The 19,250-nt window shown below is 49.5% G+C and overlaps 1 long non-coding RNA gene across 1 annotated transcript in view; it reads right to left on the bottom strand.

Moving 5' to 3' along the window:
• The window catches only part of LOC147750924 (uncharacterized), an 83,241-nt gene that overhangs the window by 33,705 nt on the left and 30,286 nt on the right, over positions 1-19,250 (bottom strand). The window contains exon 3 of the long non-coding RNA XR_015295344.1: positions 5,066-5,172. This is a non-coding gene — a long non-coding RNA (uncharacterized LOC147750924). The remainder of the gene's footprint in view (positions 1-5,065; positions 5,173-19,250) is intronic.

Here is a 19,250-nt window from a genome sequence, read left to right as displayed (position 1 = left end):
GCCTGGACCACTGTTTTCTTTAGGGGACTGAGAGCAGAGGGAGAAAGTGCCAAAGCATTCAGAAACAAACCCCAGCCACCGCTTGGACTTGGGCCTTCATCGAGAGGACCGCATCCAATTTGACCCCTAAATTTTTCACAATGGTGACAGAGGACGAAGGTAAAATGTTACAGGTCCTGGTAGTGAAAAACCCTTACAATCGTTTTTCACTACTGCAAGACCTACGGCTCCTACAGGATAACATTGGGGTTGCCTTATTACATTTTATAAGTGTAATTTCCAAATGCGAAAAGATAACCAGTTCATGTTTACTGTCTCTGGAATTCCAATTTAAAATCCTAACTTAAGATGAAGTGGGATTTTAAATTGTTATTAGGAAAATACCACTTTTAGTAATATACCATTTTCCTGCCTTAGCCATTTACAGCCTGAAGACTGTACCTGGGTCACATGCCTGTGTGTTGCTAACAGTTTAGCTTTGTACATTCCTCCTAGACAGCCACACACAATAGGGAGCTTAGATGGGCCATCCCTGGCAGGATGGGAGGGGGAGCTGGGCACATCCCTGCTTACGATTGAATTAGCCTCCTGTAGTTAGCCAGGATAGGGAAGGCAGGGTGCCTGGGGACCTCTAGACGCTTATCTCTCACTTTAAAGGAGCAACTGGGTATAATAATTGGACCTCACATACCATCTCTTCAGTACACTTCTGGACCAGTGGATACTTTGACAGGAAGAACTGCTGTGCTGCTACGGGGACCTCCACTCTGCTGGACTGCTACTCTAAAGGAAATGCTATCCTGCTGCCCTCCTGCCTGGAAAAAAAAATTGGACCTGAAACTTCATCTTGAACCCAGGACCCCAGAGTGACTCCAAAGGCTAGTCATCTGGCCTCCTGCTCTGAGCCTCAAGGGCATAAAAAGCTTCCCAATAAGCGTCTGGACAATCCTGCAGCGGGATCCTGACCGCCCAAGTGGTGCCTCTTAGATCCTGGACCCTTGGTGTGGCTCACAGGCTCTTAAATATAGCTTTGGGGATCTTCGTGACTGCGAATGGGTCTGTTGCACCGAGACTGCGCTGCTCGCACCAAAAACCTGCATGAGCCGCCGACAAGCTTTCTCTCTGCACAGCAGCATCGACAGCATGTGGGGGACTGCCAAAGCGAATGCCTGGCCTGCTTTTTGCGCCACGCCAATAACTGCCTGCGACGCTTTCCTTGCTCCCAGCGGCTCTCTCCAATGCAAACTAGACTCTTGGTACAAAACTTGAGAAGGTAAAAGTTCAGCTTGACTAATCTGGGACTGTATTGGAACTGCTCTCCATTGCTGTCAGATTGAATTTTTTTTAATTGTTATTTGTTATAAACCTTTCTATTAAATGTAAACAAAATCGGTACATACAAAAAGCAGTTATAGTTTATCACCCATTTTACATGAGTTCTAAGTCAAATATTTACGCAATTGGCTACAATTTGACTTTGACTCCGTGCAGGGCGAACAGATAGCAGTGGTTATCACTTTTGGGCTTTTAGTTGCTATTTTACACTTTATTCTTTTAAAATTCATAACTCTGGTTCCACGGATAAGAGTTTCTGTTGTGTTTGTCTTCTTTTATTTATTACATTTTCCTCCATTTTTCTAAACTAGTGTGGGACTGTTTGATGTGGGGGCTTTCACGGTTTTATTGTTAGGTGTGTTGCACACATACTTTACACATTGCCTCTAAATTAAGCCGGACGGGTGTATGTGCCAGGCTACCAGGGAGTTGAGCACAGATTAATGTGGGGGTTGCTTCTGCCTTACCCAGACAAGGATTATGGTGGCCGCTTGACCAGGGCTCACACCCCGGTCAACCAGTAACCCAATTCTCACAACACATTTACCAGGTATACATAGTTAAAGAGTAGATTTTCTCAAAAGGGACAGAGAGAGCCAGAATGTGTTGGTCAATATTGTTTTTGTAGGAGGAGAGGAGATTAGAGACTAGTCTTCAGTGTGGGAAAGGACGATACTGAAAGCAAGTAAGATGGAAGTGAGCTGCAGTCGAGAAGTCCCAGAAGACTTAAAGACCAGAGCCCGTACTGCACTGGGAGAAACTTAAGACATAAAGAATCTTTCTACATACACAAGAACTCAGTGAAAGAACTAGTATTGAACATTGAAGCATTACGTATAATTTGTATTGCCTATCATCTTTCTGTCCATACTCGTCACAGCCATGCAAAAAGGCTGCTAAAGCTCAGAACTGCACGTCTTCAATTTGTTCCATAATGCTAAAACGTTGTCAGTCGCTCTAAACTCCAAAGGCAAATAATTCCAGGCCACAGCAACTCGATGAGACAAAGCATGTTCTCTTTCTTCTCAAATCTTCAGGATCACTTATATGAATGAAAAGAATTAAGAACACCTGGGGCAAGAGAACATATTCCAGATGTATGCTGCTACACAGTATGGATATGGCTAGGGAGGTTATACATTTAGCACCTTAGCCAATGAAGGATCTATGAGCAGACTGATGCAATAGTTAAATGTCCTGACTTTTCTGGAGATCAGTGTTTTGGCCATTGCTTAATTTGTGAAAGAAAGAGTGTTGGTGTCTGAAGCTTCGCTCAGAAGCCGGCAACTTTTTTTTCCATCTTTTTCCTTCTCCACCTTTCCAATCTGTGTGTTGTTCCCAATCATGCACTTGGTAAATATCCGATATGGGAAACAAGTGCTGGTTCCCAAACTTTAGTTGGTGCTCCCCACCGGCAAGCACAGGTTCAAATTAAGCATTGGTCTTGGTTCAGTGGAAGGGAAAGGTTGGTCAAAAATGTGCATATATATATTGTACTTGATGGGGGAGGGGGTAAAAGCAACATACTGCAGTATCATCCTTATCATCATGATAGCATAAGTGGTATGGGGGGGGGGGGGAGCCAAAACTGAGACTTGGTAAATTATTTTGATAGGGTGGGTCTCTTACTGACCCCTTGAGGGTTACTGGTCGCATTTGCAATGGGGCCCAGAGAGATCTGTGTTTTACCTCATTTAAGAAAGAGTGCACACATCTTAGACATCTTAGTGTTCATTGAGCAGATGAATGAAGTGATCCACGGGTAAGGGTAGGGACGAGAAGGAGTTAAGGCATGCAGAGAGTGGTGTTATTCAAATACTATTTAATCAAAAGGAATTCCCTGTTAGTGGTATCCAAGAGGAGACTCTTAGTTTTTTTTAAATTTTATTTTAGAGGTTTTATATAGCGCTGGCTGGACCCAGAGGTATCAGAGCACTTTACAATTGTAACAGAAAGGTGTTTGAATACAGGTACAGTGTGTATAAGTACAGAAAGTTGATTCATAAATGAGCATTCCACATAGGATAAAGGTTAAACTAGAAGAACAAGTAAAAAACAATTGCTAAACACAATGAGATATACAATATAGAGGTCGCAGTTTGGTGGGAAGGCTCGATATAGTATACCTAGGAGCAGGAAGGACAAACACGTGAAAGAAAACTGAAGGTCATAAAGTGTAGTAAGGAACGGGAGGTAAAGGAGAGGCAAGGAGGGGAGGTAAGGTGATCAGATTGAAGGTTTAGGGAAGGAGAGGGGGGGCAGGAGGTGGGTCACTAGCCATAGGCGGAGCAGCTGGGTGGGGGGATGCTGAGAGGGCGAGGCCACTCGGGAGGGATTAGAAGCCCCCGTATTTATTAAGAAGAAGAAGTTTGAGTTCTTTTTTGAAGCTGGGGTAGGACGGGTTACAACGGAGGTCTGTTGGGAGGGCATTCCAAATAAGTGGGGCATTGCCTGAAAAGGAGAGTGACTGAGTGGAATTCTTTTTCTGAAGGGGGGATACGTACAAGGGTGTTAGAGCTTCTCAGGGGTCTCTTGCAGCCTGCTTTGGTCAATTTGTTAGCAAGGTATGTCAGTGTGTTTTGGTGGAGGATTTTGTGCATAATGCAGGCGGTTTTATAAGTGGATCTGCCTTCAATGGGGTGCCATTTGAGGATTTTGAGGGCGGGAGAGATGTGGTCAAATAGTTTGCAGTCTGTGATAAGCCTGGCCGCGAGGTTGAGCACTGATTTTAGAGGTGCCAGGTGGGTTTTGAGAATTCCGGTGAGAATGGCATTGCCGTAATCAATGCGCAATAGCAGCCGGAGGTTCCAACAAGGGGCATCTCATCAAGAGGTCGTGACTGTGAATTAGGCATTTATGCTGGCGGTATTGATGAGAGTCTACTGACCAACAAAGAGGCTCCTTTTGACAGTGCTCTCTCAAAATCTTTCTGATCTGAAACGAGGCTGCCAGAGAACTCCAAGAACAGCTCTTAGTTCTGGCCGGAAAAGAGATACTGATAGAGAAGAAATTCTTGTATGTAGTATTTCTACACCATCAGTTACGTATCTCATAGGAGAAAGCATTGACAGTTAGCTCAGAAGAAACTAGGCCTATGCATGCCAGGAGTGATGAGGATAGTTATCGCATTGCCTGAGTTTCAAAGTGAGATTTACTAAATAAAAACCACAATAGTAAACAAACGTTGGCAAAGCCAAATTGTCAGACCTTCACATGCTGGCTTTTTTTTTTAATACAAGCTTATGCCACGGGGGTGGGGGGGGGGAAGCATACAATCGCCTAAATGTGACACCATTTACTTGTAATACATATTTTATATTAAAAAAAAAATGGCATGACATATAACTTTAACAGAACAGTGTGAATGCTTCCTAACAACCAGGTGTCCTTTGAACAGTTAAAGAAGCATAGTTTGAAATGCTGTAACTTAAAGACCGAATTTAAATAAGTGAAGATGACAAAAAAAAGCAAAGAATAAATAATTAAAAGAAGCACGACCCAAAAAGCTAATGTATTCACGTGAACTTCCTTTTAGGCAGATTTGCATATGTGAGCAAGAAAAATGCTGTCACTACAAGTCCTAAGCCAATTTACCTAGTAATTTATGGTTTGCTAGTTTTTGTTTACAGTAAGTAAATATAAATAAGGCTGTCTCTAGGGCAGACCTAAAACATGTTGACGGGATGTCGATGTGGAGGAAAGGAGCAGCCGTTCACAGTACTCTACTCACCTCTGATATGAGAGGGTGTGCCACCGCATCCGGTTTGAGGACTGCGAGAGTCAGCTGCAGAACCCTGTGACCGCGCTGATGGACCATGGTCGACATCCTGGACCGCCCTGTTGAGAATATAGACAAGCTTGAGAATGCCAGGGTCACAGCTTAACCTTGACCTTACCCAACGTGAGAGGGGCAGTGGTGGGGTTACGTTCTACTCTTATATGGACATTGCAGTGGGAAATGGACGCTCCAGCTGCTGCTGCACCTGTTCTGACAGGGGGTTCCCATTCTGATATATGCAGCCTACAACAAACGGAGCAGAGCAAGGCATCCCTTCAACAGCCTTTTGATGTAAAATGATGATAATAGCCTCTCAGCTAAAGAGTGCTTTTACCCAAAGCACATACAACCACTTGTATACACAATTTAAAATGTTACCCAATTTACTAACCCTAGAAGGCTGAAAGGCAACGCTGACCGTGCTGAGATCTGAGCCCGAGGCCTGTAAATAATAAATAGAACTCAACGGTGAGCACTTAACTCGCTACAGGTTTGTTTCCATCTGCCATGGATATACATTCCCTTTCCTGTACTCTTCCTCATTATTACTTTAAGAGTGAAACTAGTCAAGGGAAAAGAGAGACACTGTTGTATTGCCTCGTTTTAGAAAGCATATCCCACTGGATAGTACAAACAGTCCGGTGAATTGCAAGAACCGTATGGTTGCATGGAAACAGTACACATCTTTGATAGCCCACATGAGGTAGACACTGCAAGTAAAAAACACCTCAGATCGGCACTGTATATGGATTATAGAAAGGAAAGATTTGATAGGGAATCCAGGAAACCGACCGTAGCCACTTTTATGTCCTTCAAGAATATGCATTATCTCAATAAACCTATGGCCGTTGGGAGCGGGGTCTCCTCTTCCGTTTAAGGGCCGGCACAGTGACATTTTTATTATGTTTCTCCCTTGGTTTTATGCCCATCTTGATTCTTTGCCATGCGCGTGTGACGGCTGGACTGGGCAAACTACACTACATTTCTGATTCTTCTGCAAGTTTAATTACAGTACACTAAGTTGTTTTAAAGCCTTTTTTAAAAAAATAAAAAAAAACACTCACTTGTTGATTTTGGGGTTGCATATAGAATTATATGTGAACTTGGAAGATGATGAATTGAATTGAATTATAACTTTAAGAGTGAATCTAGTCAAGGGAAAAAAGAGAGAGAGACACTGTTGTACTGCCTCGTTTTAGAAAGCATATCTCACTGGATAGTACAAACAGTCCTATAATTGACACGAACCGTATGGTTGTATGGAAACAGTACATTAAACCCATCAGTGGCACTTGCTGTTTCTTCCCAAACTGGAAGACATGGAGACCAGGCCCATAAATGAAAATCTGTCTCCACTGATTTAAGTCTGTGTCAACGTAGATGTGCAAGTGGTGGGTGGGAGCATAAATGCAAGGGTCAGTGAGCAAGTTCATTGATGACGGACTATGGTTGCAGGTCCCATGCCTGCCTCCACCCATTGCCTCATGTGTGAACTCGTCAACTCGCCTATCCTCAATACCCCACACCCACAAAGCATCCAAAGAGGTCAGATCAACTGCCATTAGCGGTGCTAGTTATTGTGGTTACTCGTTTTCCATGACTAAATCAGCATTCTCTGTTAAAGGTTTCAGAATGGGAATCAAATAATCGGTCACTTTCAGTTAATGTCACTGGAAACATCACACAGGAGTGATATTATGCCTTTAAATCACAAATTACTGATTTTAAAAAAATGGATGTTGAAATGACAGGAGTTTGTTGTAAAGGATCAAAAGAAAAATATTATTTCCTTCCCATTGCAGATGACGACACTCCACACCAAAAACAAGAAATCACAAATGACAGTGAGAAAAAGCATCGAGACATATAGAAAAGCAATGAGTTATGAGGGAGAGAGTGATAATCAAGGATTGATTATGATTGTGTGAAAAAGAAATGCGTTACTTACCTGTAACTGCAGTTATCCAGTACTGGTATCTTTCATAGATTCACGTGCCTGAATCATTCCCCGCCGTCTGGATGGGAGTCAGCGGTACATAAATAAAGTAATGGGGGCGGAGCTAGCTCGGGAGTGTGATGGCCGCCTGAGCCCGGAGCTCCGCCGAGTCATCTAACTATCCGTCACTTATCCTTCAGCTACAGCAGTTTTTTTTCATCTTCACAACAGCCCCAGATGCTTCGGAAGAGGTGCAGAGGCGACCGTTCGGCTTGGATCCAGGAGTGGCAGCCTGCAAAGTGAGACATTGCTGTGGAAGATCTCGCAGTGACTGGGCCGCCGATCCCCCTCCCACAGTGACTGCTGCGGCCGAGCTGCGTCGCTTGGCATGCAGCCGGACTTTGCACCTGGTGCTGTGGCGGGCAGGGCTCTGCCACGCTGTTGCCTGCGGGGGATCCGATTGAGCTGGTGGCTGGAGGGGGCGCACCGGGGGACGGCGGAGTCCTCGAGAAGCCTGCGAACGACCGATCCGAGGAGCTGCTGGGACGGTGAGGCGCCATGAGGCCCGGCCAAGTGGGGCGGTGTCAGACCCCCGCCGGGGTTGCCTAGGTTCTGCCGAGCGGCGAGGGAGCCGGGCAGGCGAGTCTGCTTCTCGTGCACCCCCCCCCATCCCCCCCCCCCCCCACCTGCAGCGCTGCTCGCACGGGCGTCAGGGGCTGGGGCCCTAGGCATATGCCCCAAACACTAACTGGAACTGCAACGGCAGCTTAGAGGGCAGATAAGGACTATGAACTGCTCAGCAGTGAGGGCGCGCAGTTCTGGGACAATCCTGCGCTCCCCGGGGCTATAGATCACCTGGGTCAAGCAGCATAGTGTGAGGTACGATCTTGTGGAGCGGCTGGTCGCGACCTCCCAATCCCCCTGGGCTGCTTGCATAATCGCTGGAGGCTGAGACTTGAGTTAATAGCCCTAAATTCTTTTGGAGTGGTGGTAATCCCGCACCCCCTGGGGCTTGGCTGTGTGGCAGATTGGGAGCTGCTGACTACGCCTATAATTTACAACCTGCTTGGATAAGTGGCCGGCCGGGGCAGGTAGAAGGCCTACTGAATGTGTGTAGAGACATTGGACCTATATCATTGGAGCGCTCCTTGCTGGATGTCGGAGGTTGTTGTGTCCCATTGATCATCGGGCGCTAGTGATCTCACAGGACTTTGCTGGGACTGCGAAGAGTGTTCCTATTTGAACAAGGCTGCTGGTCGTGGGTGGCCATAACAGTTGACGTGACTTTGCAATCCAATATAGGATCCTGACTTACAATCAGGTCGGAGAACGAGTGCGACGGTCGGCAGCCAGTGGGAGTAGGCACTCCCAGTAACCATGGGCAAGGGAGATAAGACCCAGACAAAGCTGGCCTTTGACCAGAAGCGATTCAAAGCCCAGGACCACGCTCCTGATGGAGGTGATAAAGTGCCGACGCCAGAGCAAGAGGATACAGAAGCGGACTCATGAACTATCCTGAAAACGATGCAGAAGTCTCTTCGAAGTGGCATCACACCCTTGGGCACACCAAAATGGACGCCCTGACATATAGGATGGATAGAATGGCAGAGCGCCTTGATCAGCACGCTGAACGGTTGGATATGTCTGAAAGGCGCATAACGGAGGTAGAAGAGGCACATACCACCCTTGACGCCGACCATAAGCAACTGGGAAAGGTTATACGCGTCCTCCAGGACAAGACGGTGCATTTCCGGCGCTATAATCTGCATCTCGTTGCCCATCCGGAATCAGCGGCTACAGGGAATATGGAACAGTTAGTCGAGAAATTGCTTGTGACACTGTTGGGTGACGATGTTTTTTCGGCAATGTTTGTGGTGGAGAGAGCGCACATGGCACTGGGGCCTCGGCCTCCGCCGGGTGTGGCGCCGCGTCCGATTATAGCGAAGTTACTTAACTACAGGGATCGAGATGCGGCCCTCCGTGTTGCCAGGGAGAAGAAAACGTTGAGATATGAGGGGTCGGAACTCTCTCTATATCCTGACTTCACCGCCAGAGTGCAGGAGGCTCACAGACACTTCGTACCACTCAAGAGGCAGCTTCGAGATTTGGGTGTGGACTACGCCATGCTGTACCCTGCAAAGCTGCGGGTAAAGCGACAAGGGAAATCGTACATTTTCACGGACTCTAAGGTGTTGCAACAAGCCATCAAGAGCTGGGCGAAAGAACGGAAAGGAAGCCCGGAACGACTGCAGCCGGAGGAGTCGGAGGGGGCTGCGCTAGACGAACAGGACTGAATTCTTGCACTGGACGATAGGAAGGTCCTGAATTACCTCAATAGGAAGAATGTTGATTTGGCTCTCCTACAAGAGACGCACCTACCGCAAATGAGCCGTATGCTGAGGTCCAGAGGGCTAGAGGGTAATGTTAATTCGGCTGGATTCACTACCCATGCCAGGGGGGTACTGAACTGGATAAATCCCAGGTCGTCACTCAAACGTACCTTGCTTCGAGAAGATACAGAGGGCAGGCATGTTGTATCTAGGTGTCTAGGTCAGGGATTGGACCTTCTCGTTTTTAATATATACGGACCCAACTATGACTGCCCTGAATTCTTTGGGGAGATTGCTAGGATTATTGGGGATTCTGGGATCCTGTGGGGGGGAAGAGGGGGATTTTAATTTAGGCAGGGACACGGACATGGATAGGTCAGCTGGCCCATCTAGAAGCCCAGTGGTGGCTGCGAGAAAGTTGGAGGAAGTTCTGGTGTGTTTGGATGTGTGTGACGTGTGGCGAACGAGGAGTGGAGTGAGAGGACTATGTGTGGGGGGGTTCTCGTTTTCAGGTATGTGATACTATGGTGAAAGTCAATGTAATGCCTGGTTATAGTAGATATGCTGCAGACCCCCACCTGTTACCATTGAGGCGGTGAATAAGGGAATTTGCCTCTGCGTATTAACTGGGATCGCCTCATAACAACAGTATTCATACAGCTAATACTGAGTCCGGTAACTCTGGGGCACCGCTATGAGCGTAAGCAGTGACCAATAACTTGTAGAGCGTCATGGAGGACTGTCGATATGCTTGTGGGGGGGTTGGTTGTTTAATTGCTGATGCTGAAAATGGTTTTTGTGATGACACATTGGGGCTAGGGGCAGTCCTAATTGCTGTTGGTTTCTGTAGAAGTTAGGCACGAGGGGATACCTCAGCTCACGTATGCCTGGCACTGTTGTTGCTCTCTCCTTCGAAGGGGTTAAAGGTTGGTGGGTATGGGGAGACGAGGACTAGGGATTGGACTTCATGCGGCCATGTTGTGGGAGGTCTGCTGTAGGAGGGGAGTGGGGGGGGGGGGGCGGGAAGTTTATCATGGGGGGTTGTTCTGGTTGCTGGTTGTTTATTAAGCCGCCGATGCACTACACGCTAGTTCACAAACTTGCTAGCTGCACAATATGCACTACCTACGTTATTGATGCCATGTGATTTGCAAGAGGCTCGGGAGCGGGTGGGGGAAATGCGTGTACGTCATGGAAAGTTAGTGGACTCGGCGATCACCGTAAGCTTAGGAAGGTCCTGAACTACCTCAATAGGAAGAATGTTGATTTGGCTCTCCTACAAGAGACGCACCTACCGCAAACGAGCTGTATGCTGAGGTCCAGAGGGCTAGAGGGTAATGTTAATTCGGCGGGATTCACTACACATGCCAGGGGGGTACTGAACTGGATAAATCCCAGGTCGTCACTCAAACGTACCTTGCTTCGAGAAGATCCAGAGGGCAGGCATGTCGTATCTAGGTGTCGAGGTCAGGGATTGGACCTTCTCGTTCTTAATATATATGGACCCAACTATGACTGCCCTGAATTCTTTGGGGAGATTGCTAGGATTATTGGGGATTCTGGGATCCTGTGGGGGGAAGAGGGGGTGGGGGGATTTTAATTTGGGCAGGGACACGGACATGGATAGGTCAGCTGGCCCATCTAGAAGCCCAGTGGTGGCTGCGAGAAAGTTGGAGGAAGTTCCGGTGTGTTTGGATGTGTGTGGCGAACGAGGAATGGAGTGAGAGGAGGTTATACACATTATTCGGCGCACCATGACATACACACACGTATCGACTATTGGATGGTGTCTTCTACACTGATTAATTTGGTACGACAGTGTATGGTATTGCCGCGCACACTGTTGGACCACTCATCGCTACTGCTCTTATAGGAACCCCCTAGTGAGCGCCTGACGCCGTTTACGTGGCGGTTCCCTCCATACTCCTTATTGGACCCAGTATTTAAGGAGGAGATGGCTGACGCCATTGAAACCTTTTTTGACACTAATATTGGCTCCGTAAATAGTTTCCAGACTGTCTAGGAAACGTTTAAAGTGCACATTAGGGGTATCGCAATGGCTAAGCATTTGGGTGTGCTTAAGGCTATTTGTAAGACTGACTGACCTAGAAGGTAAATTAAAACACCTAGAGCAGCAGCGGCTCGCTGGGGGTGATGAAACCTTAGCTAGGGAGATTAAGACTCTGCTTGAGGAATATCAGGCTGCTGCTGATTGTGAAGTGAAACACCTGGGCAAGTATGCTACAGCACGCTCATATGGTGAGGGAGAAAGGCTGGGGTCTGTACTGGCGCGACTAATGAAAGCGCGGCGTGGTAGGACTCCGGTAACTGAAATTAAGGCGGAGAGCAGTGAGTTATTGACGGAAGAGGCGGCAGTTGCGTAACGTTTCCGACAGTATTATGCTGACCTATACCGGTCACGGTCTGCAGGGTCCGCAGACCAGATTGTGGAGTATTTGGAGCATATTCAACTCCCTTTTATTCCAGTCTCGCGCAGGGAACTCCTAATGCATCCGATAGAGAGGGATGAGATCATTGACGCTTTGGGAGGCATGAAAGCTAGTAGTGCTTCGGGGACAGACAGCTTGATAGTTGCATTCTACAAGATGTTTTTAGAGCAATTGCTACCACACCTTGCTGCTCTGTTCTATGATATGTGTACAACGGGCATCACGCCCCCATCTATGAGGGAGGCATTATTGGTTGCCATCCCTAAACCGGGTAAGGCATTAGAATAATGTAGTTCGTTTCGCCCACTATCCCTTCTTAATGTAGACACGGAAATATTTGCGAAAATATTGGGTACTAGATTTGCTCTGATGTCTCATATCCTGGTTATTCCGGAACAGGCGGGGTTCATTCCATCCACAAACTTAACTTATAATATCCGTACGGTGTTTGGCACGATGCAGCATGTCCGTCAGGAAAACAAAGGGGTAGCTGTTTTTCAAGGTATGGAAAAAGCATTTGATTCCGTGAAGTGGTCGTTTTTTAAAGCAGGTGCTGACTAGAATGGGGCTTGGGGCGGTTTTCTTGCAGTTGCTTGGGACTTTATATTACAAGCCCACCGCTCGTGTGCGAATTGGTGACCTAGTTACGGCCCCCTTTAATATTACCAGAGGCACCAGGCAGGGCTGCCCCCGGTCTCCTCTGTTATATGCTCTGGTGGCAGAGCCTTTGGCTTGCGCCCTGCGGGAGTATAATGGTAACAATGGTATCGGTTTTCCAACGTATAGAATAGTAGTATCAACCTATGCAGATGACACGCTCTTGTATGTGAGAGAACCTGAGGACAACTTGGGCTCAGTTATCAGGGAAGTGGTTCGCTTTGGAGCGTTGTCGGGCCTTAGGGTTAATTGGGAAAAATTGCTTGTGTTCCCTCTTATGCCATCCACTACTGCATTTGCCATGGAATATCTGTTGCAATAGACTGAGTTCTCTGTGCGGTATTTAGGCACCAGACTGCATACTGATGCGGACATAGTTTTCAGAGAGAATTATGTTACGCCCATTGCCAGGCTGGAAGACGACGTAGACCTACGGTGCCGCTTACCACTGTCTTTAATGGGGCGTATTTTCATCATGAAGATGGTAGTTCTGCCCAGACTCCTATTCCTTTTCACGAGCATTCCCTTGGTGCTGCCATCCATTTTCTTTCACAGGCTTAGGCAATCTATGTTAAAACTGCCTTGGGCTGGTCAGCAAGCTAGGGGCCAGTGGGGAGTGCTCACACTGCGTACCATTTGGGGGGTCTGGGAGCTCCGGACTTCGAACTATATTATAGGGCGGCGCAAGGAGCCCAACTCCATGCCTGGATTTACGGTGGGGCTGACATCCCCTACCTACGAATGGAGACTTTTCGCTGAACCTATCCCTCTGCCGGCGATAATTATGGAGCCGGTCAACCGCAGGACAAGTATCGTAGACTCTTTAAACGCTACTAGGCATGCATGGCACTGGCTCCTGCAGAATCAGGCAGGTGCATTGCTGTATTCTCCCGCTATGCCTATAGAATGGATGAGATGGCTGGGACCTTGTAAATTAAAAGGCGTCCCTCCCCGTCTTTGAGGGTCTTTGAAGAAAAGGTACGACATACCTTACAGTCTTTGAGGAATGATCTAGGTAAAGGCAGTAGAGGCAATCTTTATGTTGGTCATCAACATGAAGCCTCTTTTCACTACAGGAAGCACAGGACCTAAAAAGGCCCTTCTTAGGAGCATCTGCCATGAAGATATCAAGAACTTCACACAGAAGAAGGAATGATAGAGGAAAAAAAAAATCACTGGAAATCCAGAAATCAGGAAAAACTGAGCAGAGCTGTTACGATGACACTCTTACTAATCTGCTTTCACCCTTCCTGTTCCTGTCCCTGTCCCTCCCGCGCGGCGCTACATTTGCATACTTGTGACGTAGGTACCCTTCCCTCTTGTATTGTCCCTTTCTTGTTTCCGTCCTGCCGCGCGACCCCATTAGCATACCTTACGTGAGATGGCGTGTAGGCTTATCTGACAGTTAATCCAGTTAAAGTGACAGTTGCAGCTGTCAATGAGTTTGAGCTAGTTACCGGAGCGCTGCCCGGTGTGTCGTATTTACAATTAATAAAGTAACCTCTTCAAGTATTCACTGTGTGTTACTTTACAAATTTGGCGACGAGGACGGCACGCCGGAGAACCCACCACGTGAGAATTTTTTTTAAAAAGAAGTCATCTTTAAACGTGCATGAGTTGAAGAAAATAAGCAGCCTCCGTGATTACCGGCACATTTTGAAATTTGAGTGAAGTGAAATAATTCCCTTGGACTTAATGCAAAGTGATTTTACCAGTGGTTTCTGAATGAAATATGGGCGTTTTGTGAATTTTTAAAGTACTGAAGAAAAGTAAGACCCAAGTTAAGAAAACTGGAATCTGCGCAAGTTCATGAGGTGAGCAGTTTAAGAAGAATAAGGTGATTTGAGCGGAGCAGGGAACGATTTTAATCGCTGTCACCGCAATTTTGAAGTTGAAATGTGAACCTTGGAGGTGATCCATAAGAAGCGTGGCCAGTGTATAAAAAGTGGACTGGGGTTTATCGTGTGAAAGGATAAGGAGACGTAAGGAACCCTAGTTACTTAATGCTGGAATCTGCGCAAGACTATGAAGAGCCAAGGTGACTGATTTGAGGTGAAGTGAGCGTAACAGTGGACATATTGTCACTGCAACTGCATATTGAATTTGAAGTACATCAGCGCGCTAACAGCGTTGGGAGTGAAATCCTCCTCAGATCTCCTGAGTGCAACCAATAATAATATCTTAACGCAAGGCGTGTGAAGTGTAATTCTATGTCAGGACCGGAGGCTTCAGATTATGCTATATCTTCCTTCGCTTTATTAACATAAAGTCTCCACAGCAGCTTAGGAAAAGATATATAATAATAACAAAAAAATGCTTTAAACGTAAAGCATTGACGGAATGTTCAACAAATCAAACAACAACTCCCAAGAGTCTCTTTGTATAATGATAGTCCATAGTCCTTCCACTCTGTCCATCACCACTATAAATCCGGACTTCTCGTCTTCTTCCTCCTCTTTCTTCGCTGCTCCCGCAGCCAGATAAGTGCTTTTCATGTTTTTTCCTTTTTCAATATTGCTGATTGTATTGTGTACGATCGTTGGGGGACTCACTGCATGGTTTATTCCCTTACAGAGTCCCCGGTCGCGGGAACGTTCTTCGTTCCTACGCGACCTTTCTTTCCCGCTTGAGTGCGGTGCGTGAGTAGACCGCCAGGGGGCGGCCTGTCGTCTCGCCGACCCTTCGGCGCGCCTCCGCAGTGCCAGGAGCCGCGCCGTGGAGTCTGCTTGCGCAGGAGCCAGCCCTCGCGTACCCCTCTGACACCTGGTGCCCCGGGTCTGTACTTTCCTGCTTCTGACGCCCCGTTGGGGTCTGTATTGCGGCTCTGACCGCGCGAACCACCTTCGGGTGGCCTTTGTGCACCTCTTTATTCAAAGTGTGGCTTAGCGCGCTTGAGGGGTGCGGAGACCCGGTCCCGGCGAGGAGGGTCTGCGCGCTTGGGGGTTGGTGCAGCCCACCTGCCACGTCTGTTGGCCAAAAACGTGATCGCAGCCGGTTGGCCTGCCCATATCCGAGTTCTATCTCGACTGCCGCCCTACAGGGTGCCCCAGATTTGCCCTTGGTTCTAGGATGGAAGGGGACTACGAGGAGGAACCTTACCCCTATCTGCAGGACGACGAATTCTACCAGGCGGTGGACAATTCGATTTACCGCTGCGTGACGGAGGTGGTAGGCCCCATGGAAGACCGCCTTTCCGCCCGCATCGTGGAAGAATGCGCGAAGCTGGCATCGGCGCATGTACCTCCGATCCCCGATCTCCCGGGGACGTCCGGCGGGTTGCCACCCGCCCCGAAGAGGCCTTGTAAGGAGGGGCCGTCATCGGAGGCCCAAGGTGTGGACAGGGGCGCGTTTGAGCGTCTTCGGGACGCCTTCCTGGCAAAGGCAACTGCGTGCCCCCTGCGCCCTTGGTAGACCCTAGTGCTTCGGGGGACGTGTCTACGGCCCCCGCCTCTCCAGTGTACGACTCTCCGGACACCGACGACGACGGGGAGTCGACCAGATCTTGGCTTCCGGCAGCCTCTGCTAAGGAGATGCCTCGTGATGAGTCGGGCATGCTGGACCCGGACGAGATCGTCCACCCCCGCTCCGCGGCCTGGACACCGGGGGAGACGGTGGTGAAATTTGTAGCGGGCAGGCTGCGCAAGCCCCTGGAGAAGGAGGCGAGGGGTTGCCTGCGTGGGGAGTGCCCTCGGCCAACTTTGGAGGGGAAAATGGCCATGACCCCGGAATTGGATCCCAAGATGGCCACCTTCCTGGCGAAATTTATGAAGGACCCCAGGAAGGGAATCGATCGGTCCTGGCGGGCCTGCCAGGACAAATTGTTAGATGCGGTTGGGCCCGCCACGAAGATCCTCGACATGGCGGAGGAGGCTAGGGCGAATGGCACCGTCATTTCCCCGGAGGTGCTTTCGAATTGGGCCCAGAGGGTGATAGTGTTCTTGGGCAACGCCAACTGTGCCCTGTCTACGGAGAGGCGGCGTTCGCTCCTGATCAAATTGGACCCGAAATTGGGGGACCTGGCCTCGTCGGAGGCGGGTGCTGTGGCCCAGGGGGGCCTCTTCGGCGAACCCTTCATCAGGGAACTGGGCAAGTTCGTGAACACGTTCACGTCACTGGATAAGGCCCAGTCCAGCATGAAGAGGGTGTTTCACCAGCGTTTCTCCGGAGGGGCCGGTCGCGGTAGGGGCCGCGCGATCGGCCGTGGCCAGCAGGCCAATAATAAAGGACAAGGCTCCGGATGAGGTCAATACCAGACCTCTGCCAACTATACCAACTTCTACCCCACCAGAGGGCAACGCTTCGGCGGCAGAGGGTTCAGGAAGAACTCCGGACAAGGAAATGCTCCCGGTAAGTGTCCTTTGTTTGGATCAAGTTCCTATTGGGGGGCGGCTGGCAAGCTTTTACGGGGAGTGGGAATTGCTCACTGCCGACGCTTGGGTCTTGCAAACTGTACGAGGGTTCCACATATTATTTTACGACCAGCCCACGCAAGCGAGGCCCCCGCGCCCAATGGTCTTTTCGGAGTCCGACGCGCAGTTGATAGACGGGGAGGTCTCGGACTTGCTGCGCAAGGGGGCCATCCGTCTATCAACGCGCCACCCACACGGGTTCCTCAGCAACGTCTTTTTAGTGGACAAGACGGATGGGGGCAAGCGACCTGTGATCAATCTCAAAGAATTCAATGGGTGGTTGGTCTATCGTCATTTCAAAAAGGAGGGTATCCACCTCCTTCGAGACGTACTCCTCCCTCGGGATTGGATGGTGAGACTGGATCTCAAGGACGCCTACTTGGTCGTCCCCATCCACCTTCCTCATCGTCGTTTCCTACAGTTCCTATGGGACGGCAAGGTGTTAGAGTTCACCGCGCTGCCGTTCGGTCTTTCATCGGCCCCGTGGTGCTTCACGAAGGTTCTCCACCCGGTAGTGGAGTTTCTCAGAAGTCAGGGGGTCCGTATGTTAGTATACTTGGACGACATCCTCCTCATGGGGCAGTGCCCGGAGGTGTTGGCGGGCCAGCTGCGACAAGCTGTCGGTCTGCTTCAGAGACTGGGGTTTGTGGTCAACGGCTCCAAGTCGGTTTTGGTTCCCACTCAGAAGATCACCTTTTTAGGTTTCGTGGTGGACTCGGTGCAGGCGGTCTTGAGCCTGCCGGGTCGGAAGGTCGCAAAGATACGACACCTGCTTCGGCAGACGATCGCGAGGGATCGTACGTCCCTGCGCCATATCGCCAAGGTGGTGGGTCTTCTCTCGTCCTCCATCCAGGCGATTTTCCCGGGCCCACTGCACTACAGGGCTCTCCAACGTCTGAAGGCGCAACATCTGCGCCGTGGGATGAGTTACGATCAGTGGGTCCCACTCACGGACGAAGTGAAGGAGGAAATGTCATGGTGGCTGTCTCACATGGAGGCATGGAATGGTCGGGCAATCTTCGGTTCAGCTCCGGACCTGATCATAGAGTCCGACGCCAGCAGGTCGGGCTGGGGCGCCCGGTGCGGGGATTTTTCCACCGGCGGCGCCTGGTCTTCAGAAGAACAACGATTGCATATCAATTGTTTGGAGCTCCTGGCGGGCTCCTTCGCAGTTCGTTGTTGGACCAAGGATTCGGTCAAGGCTTGTGTCCTGCTACGGATGGACAATATTTCGGCGGTTCGTTATGTGAACCATCTAGGAGGCCCTCGTTCCCGCGCATTGGCGGACCTGGCGAAGGACTTCTGGGATTATTGCCTGTCTCGTCACATTGCGGTGACGGCGGAGTATCTGCCGGGTCAGTCCAACCAGGTGGCGGATTGGCACTCCAGACATCTCAGGGACGCCAGCCAGTGGAAACTGGATCCGGAGGTCTTCCGGTGGCTACAAGCTCTCTGGGGTCCCTTTTCGGTGGATCTCTTTGCGTCCCGTCTCGACCACCAGCTGCCGCGTTTTTTCAGCTGGAGGCCGGACCCTCTAGCGGAGGCCACGGACGCCTTTCTGCAGGATTGGAGCCGGGAACAGCCGTTTGCGTTTCCCCCGTTCTCCATGATCATGCGAGCGGCGGCCCAAATACGCCGCCAGGGAGCGGAGCTGGTGTTGGTTACGCCACTCTGGAGGTCTCAAGTGTGGTTTCCGGTTCTTCTGGAACTTTCTTGGGATTTTCCAATCCTACTCCCCCTGTTTCCTCTGCTCCTGACAAATCCGGATCAGGAACCTCATCCCCTCGTCACGCAGACTCTCTCCGCCTCGTGGCATGGAGACTCTCAGGAGAAGCTGGACGCTCCCAGGCCTTTCGGGGTCGGCTGAGCACTTGCTCTCCAAAGCATGGGCTGATAGTACGACGAAGCGCTACAGATCCGCTTGGCTTAAGTGGATGCGTTGGTGTCTACGAAGGGATTTGGATCCCTTGGTCGCAAGCCTCGTTCCCGTGCTGAACTTCCTGGCTCACCTAGCCGACAAGGGTTTGGCCTATAGAACGATCAATGCTATTCGATCGGCGATTTCGGCAGGCCATGACAACATCGATGGCCACCCAGTAGGGGAACATCCTTTTGTTTGTCGGCTTCTGCGGGCTATCCGCCTCGCGTTGCCTCCTGAACCCAGGTACTCCGTCCTATGGGACGTCAATTTGGTTCTGAATTTGTTCTGGTCTTGGCCGGCCAATTCCTATCTGTCTCTTAAAGAGCTGTCGGCGAAGTTAGCCATGTTGTTATGTTTGGTTTCTTGTAGACGCGTCTCTGATGTGCGCACGCTGGATGTCTCTGCACGCATTTTTTCCCCGGATGGGGTTACTT

Source organism: Lissotriton vulgaris, chromosome 1_1 (assembly GCF_964263255.1).
Source record: "Lissotriton vulgaris chromosome 1_1, aLisVul1.2, whole genome shotgun sequence".
NCBI classification, from domain to species: Eukaryota; Metazoa; Chordata; class Amphibia; order Caudata; family Salamandridae; genus Lissotriton; species Lissotriton vulgaris.
Note: the sequence above shows the minus strand (reverse complement) of the source record. Positions and strands in the feature narration are given on the sequence as shown.